This window comes from Stegostoma tigrinum, chromosome 25 (genome assembly GCF_030684315.1).
Source record: "Stegostoma tigrinum isolate sSteTig4 chromosome 25, sSteTig4.hap1, whole genome shotgun sequence".
Taxonomy (NCBI): Eukaryota; Metazoa; Chordata; class Chondrichthyes; order Orectolobiformes; family Stegostomatidae; genus Stegostoma; species Stegostoma tigrinum.
This window is the reverse complement of record NC_081378.1, coordinates 51,378,526-51,389,637: the sequence shown is the minus strand read 5'-3', so window position 1 is coordinate 51,389,637 and position 11,112 is coordinate 51,378,526. Positions and strand designations below refer to the sequence as shown.

The 11,112-nt window shown below is 54.1% G+C and overlaps 1 protein-coding gene across 1 annotated transcript in view; it reads right to left on the bottom strand.

Moving 5' to 3' along the window:
• The window catches only part of elk3 (ETS transcription factor ELK3), a 122,763-nt gene extending 113,045 nt beyond the window's left edge, over nucleotides 1–9,718 (bottom strand). Inside the window, exon 1 of the mRNA XM_048554544.2 lies at nucleotides 9,330–9,718. The gene's annotated coding sequence lies outside the window, so the exon portion shown is untranslated. The remainder of the gene's footprint in view (nucleotides 1–9,329) is intronic.
• Nucleotides 9,719–11,112: the final 1,394 nt, after the last annotated feature.

Here is an 11,112-nt window from a genome sequence, read left to right as displayed (position 1 = left end):
CACACACACACCCTCAAACCCCCCCATACACACGCACACACACACACCCTCAAACCCCCACCCATACACACACGCACACACACACACCCTCAAACCCCCCATACACACGCACACACACACACCACACCTCAAACCCCCCAAAGCACACACACACACACACCCTCAAACCCCCCATACACACACACACACACCCTCAACCCCCCATACACACACACACACACACCCTCAAACCCCCCCATACACACACACACACACCCTCAAACCCCCCATACACACACACACACACACCCTCAAACCCCCCCAATACACACACACACACACACACAGACCCTCAAACCCCCCCATACACACACACACACACACACACCCTCAAACCCCCCCATACACACACACACACACACACACACACCCTCAAACCCCCCCATACACACACACACACACACACACCCTCAAACCCCCCCATACACACACACACACACACACACACACCTCAAACCCCCCCATACACACACTACACACACACACACACACCCTCAAACCCCCCCATACACACACACACACACACACCCTCAAACCCCCCATACACACACACACACACCCTCAAACCCCCCATACCCACACACACACACACACACCCTCAAACCCCCCCATACACACACACACACACACACACACCCTCAAACCCCCCCACTACACACACACACACACCCTCAACCCCCCATACACACACACACACCCCTCAAACCCCCCCATACACACACACACACACACACCTCAAACCCCCCATTACACACACACACACCCTCAAACCCCCCCCATATACACACACACAACCCTCAAACCCCCCCATACACACGCACACACACACACCTCTCAAACCCCCCCATACACACAGCACACACACACACCCTCAAACCCCCCCATACACACGCACACACACACACCCTCAAACCCCCCCATACACACTCACACACACACACCCTCAAACCCCCCCATACACACGCACACACACACACCCTCAAACCCCCCCATACACACGCACACACACACACCCTCAACCCCCCCATACACACACACACACACACACACACACACCCTCAACCCCCCATACACACACACACCTCAACCCCCCCATACACACACACACACACCCTCAACCCCCCATACACACACACACACCCTCAAACCCCCCCATACACACACACACACACCCACAACCCCCCAACACACACACACACCCACAAACCCCCCATACACACACACACACACACACCCTCAAACCCCCCCATACACACACACACACACACACACACACACACCCTCAAACCCCCCATACACACACACACACACCCTCAAACCCCCCCATACACACACACACACACACACACCCTCAAACCCCCCATACACACACACACACACACCCTCAAACCCCCCATACACACACACACACACACACACACCCTCAAACCCCCCCATACACACACACACACACACCCTCAAACCCCCCCATACACACACACACACACACCCTCAAACCCCCCCATACACACACACACACACACCCTCAAACCCCCCATACACACACACACACACCCACAAACCCCCCCATACACACACACACACACCCACAAACCCCCCATACACCACACACACACACACACCCTCAAACCCCCCCATACACACACACACACACACACACACACACACACACCCTCAAACCCCCCCATACACACACACACACACCCTCAAACCCCCCATACACACACACACACACACACACCCTCAAACCCCCCCATACACACACACACACACACCCTCAAACCCCCCCATACACACACACACACACACCCTCAAACCCCCCCATACACACACACACACACACACACACCCTCAAACCCCCCCATACACACACACACACACACCCTCAAACCCCCCATACACACACACACACACACCCTCAAACCCCCCATACACACACACACACACACCCTCAAACCCCCCCATACACACACACACCCTCAAACCCCCCCATACACACACACACACACACCCTCAAACCCCCCCATACACACACACACACACACCCTCAAACCCCCCCATACACACACACACACACACCCTCAAACCCCCCCATACACACACACACACACACCCTCAAACCCCCCAATACACACACACACACACACCCTCAAACCCCCCCATACACACGCACACACACACACCCTCAAACCCCCCCATACACACGCACACACACACACCCTCAAACCCCCCCATACACACACACACACACCCTCAAACCCCCCATACACACACACACACACACCCTCAAACCCCCCCATACACACACACACACACCCTCAAACCCCCCCATACACACACACACACACACCACACCCTCAAACCCCCCCATACACACACACACACACACCCTCAAACCCCCCCATACACACACACACCCTCAAACCCCCCCATACACACACACACACACACACACCCTCAAACCCCCCCATACACACACACACACACCCACAAACCCCCCCATACACACACACACACACACACACACCCTCAAACCCCCCCATACACACACACACACACACACACACACACACCCTCAAACCCCCCCATACACACACACACACACACACACACACACACACCCTCAAACCCCCCCATACACACACACACACACACACCCTCAAACCCCCCCATACACACACACACACACCCTCAAACCCCCCCATACACACACACACACACACACCCTCAAACCCCCCCATACACACACACACACACACACCCTCAAACCCCCCCATACACACACACACACACACCCTCAAACCCCCCCATACCACACACACACACACACACCCTCAAACCCCCCCATACACACACACACACACACCCTCAAACCCCCCCATACACACACACACACACACACCCTCAAACCCCCCCATACACACACACACACACACACACACCCTCAAACCCCCCCATACACACACACACACACACCCTCAAACCCCCCCATACACACACACACACACACCCTCAAACCCCCCCATACACACACACACACACACCCTCAAACCCCCCCATACACACACACAAACACACCCTCAAACCCCCCCATACACACACACACACACACCCTCAAACCCCCCCATACACACACACACACACACCCTCAAACCCCCCAATCACACACACACACACACCCTCAAACCCCCCCATACACACACACACACACACACACACCCTCAAACCCCCCCATACACACACACACACACACCCTCAAACCCCCCCATACACACGCACACACACACACCCTCAAACCCCCCCATACACACGCACACACACACACCCTCAAACCCCCCCATACACACACACACACACCCTCAAACCCCCCCATACACACACACACACACACACACACCCTCAAACCCCCCCATACACACACACACACACACCCTCAAACCCCCCCATACACACACACACACACACACACCCTCAAACCCCCCCATACACACACACACCCTCAAACCCCCCCATACACACACACACACACACACACACACCCTCAAACCCCCCCATACACACACACACACACCCACAAACCCCCCCATACACACACACCCACAAACCCCCCCATACACACACACACACACACACACACCCTCAAACCCCCCCATACACACACACACACACACACACACACACACACCCTCAAACCCCCCCATACACACACACACACACACACACACACACACACACACACACCCTCAAACCCCCCCATACACACACACACACACACACCCTCAAACCCCCCCATACACACACACACACACCCTCAAACCCCCCCATACACACACACACACACACACCCTCAAACCCCCCCATACACACACACACACACACACCCTCAAACCCCCCCATACACACACACACACACACACCCTCAAACCCCCCCATACACACACACACACACACACACCCTCAAACCCCCCCATACACACACACACACACACACACACCCTCAAACCCCCCCATACACACACACACACACACACCCTCAAACCCCCCCATACACACACACACCCACAAACCCCCCCATACACACACACACACACCCTCAAACCCCCCCATACACACACACACACACACACACACACACACACACCCTCAAACCCCCCCATACACACACACACACACACACACACACACACACACCCTCAAACCCCCCCATACACACACACACACACCCTCAAACCCCCCCATACACACACACACACACACACACACACACACACACACCCTCAAACCCCCCCATACACACACACACACACACACCCTCAAACCCCCCCATACACACACACACACACACACCCTCAAACCCCCCCATACACACACACACACACACACCCTCAAACCCCCCATACACACACAAACCCTCAAACCCCCCATACACACACACACCCTCAAACCCTCAAACCCCCCATACACACACACACACACACACACCCTCAAACCCCCCATACACACACACACACACACACACACCCTCAAACCCCCCATACACACACACACACACACACACACACCCTCAAACCCCCCATACACACACACACACACACACACACACCCTCAAACCCCCCATACACACACACACACACACACACACACACCCTCAAACCCCACCCCCCACACGCACACAGACACCCTCAAACCCCCCATACACACACACACCCTCAAACCACCCCATATGCACACACACACCCACAAACCCCCCCATACACACACACCCTCAAACCACCCCATATGCACACACACACCCTCAAACCCCCCCATACACACACACCCACAAACCCCCCCATACACACACAACCACAAACCCCCCCATACACACACACACCCTCAAACCCCCCCATACACACACACACATCCTCAAACCCCCCCATACACACACACACACACACCCTCAAACCCCCCCATACACACACACACACCCTCAAACCCCCCCATACACACACACACACACACCCTCAAACCCCCCCATACACACACACACACACACACAAACACCCTCAAACCCCCCATACACACACACACCCTCAAACCCCCCCATACACACACACACACACACCCTCAAACCCCCACATACACACACACATCCTCAAACCCCCCCATACACACACACATCCTCAAACCCCCCCATACACACACACATCCTCAAACCCCCCCATACACACACACACACCCTCAAACCCCCCCATACACACACACACACACACCCTCAAACCCCCCATACACACACACACACACCCTCAAACCCCCCCATACACACACACACACACCCTCAAACCCCCCATACACACACACACACACACACACACCCTCAAACCCCCCCATACACACACACACACACACACACACACCCCCTCAAACCCCCCCATACACACACACACACACACACACCCTCAAACCCCCCCATACATACACACACACACACACACACACACACACACACCCTCAAACCCCCCCATACACACACACACACACACCCTCAAACCCCCCCATACACACACACACACACACACACACACACACCCTCAAACCCCCCCATACACACACACACACACACCCTCAAACCCCCCCATACACACACACACACACACACACACCCTCAAACCCCCCCATACACACACACACACACACACACCCTCAAACCCCCCCATACACACACACACACACCCTCAAACCCCCCCATACACACACACACACACCCTCAAACCCCCCCATACACACACACACACACACACACACCCTCAAACCCCCCCATACACACACACACACACACACACACACCCCCTCAAACCCCCCCATACACACACACACACACCCTCAAACCCCCCCATACATACACACACACACACACACACACACACACCCTCAAACCCCCCCATACACACACACACACACACCCTCAAACCCCCCCATACACACACACACACACACACACACACACACCCTCAAACCCCCCCATACACACACACACACACACCCTCAAACCCCCCCATACACACACACACACACACACCCTCAAACCCCCCCATACACACACACACACCCTCAAACCCCCCCATACACACACACACACACACCCTCAAACCCCCCCATACACACACACACACACACCCTCAAACCCCCCCATACACACACACACACACACACACACACACACCCTCAAACCCCCCATACACACACACACCCTCAAACCCCCCATACACACACACACACACACACACACCCTCAAACCCCCCCATACACACACACACACACACACACACCCTCAAACCCCCCCATACACACACACACACACACCCTCAAACCCCCCCATACACACACACACACACACACACCCTCAAACCCCCCCATACACACACACACACACACACACACCCTCAAACCCCCCCCCACACACACACACACACACACACACACACACACACACCCTCAAACCCCCCATACACACACACACCCTCAAACCCCCCATACACACACACACACACACACACACCCTCAAACCCCCCCATACACACACACACACACACACACACCCTCAAACCCCCCCATACACACACACACACACACCCTCAAACCCCCCCATACACACACACACACACACACACCCTCAAACCCCCCCATACACACACACACACACACACACACCCTCAAACCCCCCCCCACACACACACACACACACACACCCTCAAACCCCCCCCCACACACACACACACACCCTCAAACCCCCCCCCACACACACACACACACACACACACACACACACACACCCTCAAACCCCCCCATACACACACACACACACCCTCAAACCCCCCATACACACACACACACACACACACCCTCAAACCCCCCATACACACACACACACACACACACACACCCTCAAACCCCCCATACACACACACACACACACACACACCCTCAAACCCCCCATACACACACACACACACACACACACACCCTCAAACCCCCCATACACACACACACACACACACACACACCCTCAAACCCCCCATACACACACACACACACACACACCCTCAAACCCCCCATACACACACACACACACCCTCAAACCCCCCATACACACACACACACACACACACACACACACCCTCAAACCCCCCATACACACACACACACACACACACCCTCAAACCCCCCATACACACACACACACACACACACACACACCCTCAAACCCCCCATACACACACACACACACCCTCAAACCCCCCATACACACACACACACACACACACACACACACACCCTCAAACCCCCCATACACACACACACACACACACACACCCTCAAACCCCCCATACACACACACACACACACACACACCCTCAAACCCCCCATACACACACACACACACACACACACACCCTCAAACCCCCCATACACACACACACACACACACACCCTCAAACCCCCCATACACACACACACACACACACCCTCAAACCCCCCCAACACACACACACACACACACACACACACACACACCCTCAAACCCCCCCAACACACACACACACCCTCAAACCCCCCCATACACACACACACACACCCTCAAACCCCCACATACACACACACACATCCTCAAACCCCCCCATACACACACACATCCTCAAACCCCCCCATACACACACACATCCTCAAACCCCCCCATACGCACACACACACCTTCAAACCACCCCATATGCACACACACACCCACAAACCCCCCCATACACACACACCCACAAACCCCCCCCATACACACACACCCACAAACCCCCCCATACACACACACACCCTCAAACCCCCCCATACACACACACACCCTCAAACCCCCCCATACACACACACACACACCCTCAAACCCCCCCATACACACACACACACCATCAAACCCCCCCATCCACACACACACCATCAAACCCCCCCATCCACACACACACATCCTCAAACCCCCCCATACACACACACACATCCTCAACCCCCCCCCATACACACACACACATCCTCAACCCCCCCCATACACACACACATCCTCAAACCCCCCCCATACACACACACACACATCCTCAAACACCCCCATACACACACACACACCCTCTCTCAACACATGATCGCTCCACACACGTCCTCAACAGCCCCCTCCACACACTTATCCTGCCCCTCCCACATACATCCATAACCCCTCCTCCCAACACACACTCCATCTCACCCTCAACCCACCACACACACCCCTCAAGCCCACACACTCTCACAACCTGCCCTTAGCCACCCCCACAGACACACCCTCAAACCCCAAACAGCACCCATTTCAGCCCCACACACACTCACCACCTCTCAACCTCCCCCGACACACACTCAACTCCACACACACACGCACACCTCCGCAGCCCACCATTCACACACCCCTTGCAATCCAACACTCACACCCCACAGACACACCCCCTCGAAACCCACACATGCACCCTCTCTCAACCCCACACTCACCCACACCCAAGCCCACACGCCCCTCTCAGACATACACACACTCCTCAACAACCTCACCCCAACACACAAAACTTCACACCCCCTCAACCTCATACATACACACACATGTATACATACACACACAAATACATACGTATACACACACACACGTGTACATACACGTGTACACACGCATACACATGTACACGCACATACACATGTACACGCACATACACATGTACACGCACATACATACATACAGACACACGCATATACATACATACAGACACACATACACATGCATACACACACACGTGCATACTTTAAACCCACACACACTCCGTCCCCCTCACACACACATACACACCTCAACCATACACATGCATCCTCCGTCAACTTCACATACACCTCCTCATTCAAATCCTACACACATTACCAACCTCACCATCACCCACCCCAACAACATTAACCACTTCCTTGTGTCTCACACACTGCTCGTGTCTGACTCATGCCCCCAGACACTCCTCACACTTTCACTTGGGACTCCCCTTTCCCCAAATCAGTCTAGTCAGAAATGTAAAGTAAGTCTGTCCTTGCTCTGTCTAACTCCCTGCCTGCTTCTACAGGCCCAGGCAAAACTTTGTGAGAGAGAGAGAGCGAGAGAGAACCACTTGCCCAGACAGTCAGCCTGCTCCCCGCTGTAACTTTAATCAGGCCATCCGGCCCCTTTCCCCCTGCTGTAACAGGCTGGACCCGGGGAACAGTCAGTGCTCACATACCCGACACTTGCAGCCCTTTGTTATTGTCTGTGGATCCGTTGCCCCCTTCGATCCGATCACCGATGCAAACTGCTCCTTTTTTCCATGCTCACACGGGTCTGAAATGTTCCGCTGCTGTAACTGGATCCTGCTGAGCAGGAAGCTGGATCAGTCAGACAAGAGCTCCGGATTACTTCCTTTCCGCATTATTCCCCAGGCTCTTTGCAGTCTGTGTAAACAAGTCTTTCCCCTTCTCCTCCTCTCTGCCCAGTGTCCACACTCAGCACTCCCACCTCCACTTGACGTCAGTACCTTTACCACTCAAGCCTTAACATCACAAGGGAGGAGTTAAATGCCAGCCTGATGTTCCTCCCTCTCACTAAAAACTGACACAAGGGCCAGACAGTGTAACATGCTCTGTCTACACTGCTACCCCCTGTGTGAATACACACAGACTGGGAAGAGACTCATGGTGCCTCTCAGTGGGCAGACAACCTTTGCTGAGTATTACCAGGTTTCTTTTAACCCCTTGGGCACCTGGACCAGCCGAAGCAGTCTTCTGGTACTTCCAGAATATGCATCCCCTCAACTTCCTGCAGCAGCAAAGTTACCTCAGCGCCTTCCTCACCTCTTGACAAGATGGGTGATATGATAGGACCACGCCAGAATACATCATGTGATAAGTTCCGCTCACAAGAAGTCCTGACAATAAAACAAACTGCCTTAAACCTCTGATAATAAAGTGTGGAGCTGGATGAACACAGTAGGCCAAGCAGCAGCTCAGGAGCACAAAAGCTGACGTTTCGGGCCTAGACCCTTCATCAGAGAGGGGGATGGGGAAAGGGTTCTGGAATAAATAGGGAGAGAGGGGGAGGCGGACCGAAGATGGAGAGAAAACAAGATAGGTGGAAAGGAGAGTATAGGTGGGGAGGTAGGGAGGGGATAGATCAGTCCAGGGAAGACGGACAGGTCAAGGAGGTGGGATGAGGTTAGTAGATAGGAAATGGAGATGCGGCTTGCGGTGGGAGGAAGGGATGGGTGAGAGGAAGAACAGGTTAGGGAGGCAGAGACAGGCTGGGCTGGTTTTGGGATGCAGTGGGGAAGGGGACGAACTGGGCTGGTTTTGGGATGTGGTGGGGGAAGGGGAGATTTTGAAGCTGGTGAAGTCCACATTGATACCATTGGGCTGCAGGGTTCCCAAGTGGAATATAAGTTGCTGTTCCTGAAGCCTTCAGGTGGCATCACTGTGGCACTGCAGGAGGCCCATGATGGACATGTCGTCTGAGGAATGGGAGGGGGAGTTAAAATGGCTCGTGACTGGGAGGTGCAGTTGTTGATTGCGAACTGGGCGGAGGTGTTCTGCAAAGCCATCCCAGAGCCTCTGCTTGGTTTCCCCAATGTAGAGGTAGCCACACTGGGTATAATGGATACAGTATACCACGTTGGCAGATGTGCAGGTGAACCTCTGCTTAATATGGAAAGTTGCATTCATCCACTTCAATGGCGGTTGTTGAAGAGTTTGATGAGGATCTGGTGTTGGAGGTAAGCGCAAGGTCTTTGCTTTGTCGTGCAAACGAGAACCCAGTTTCAAATTCCAACGTTGCTGCATGATATCCTGTTGTATTGTCATAGTCATTTAACTTCCCACAATAATATTTGGTTAATCTGATCAGTCAATTTGCTTAGTCCAGTCTCTGTTCCATTTACTATACAATGTGCAGAAATTAATAATGCCTCATTTCAGAGGAATGTGTGAGGAGCAGTTTCTCCGTGCACACCATCATTTTATTCGTGAATATTGTTG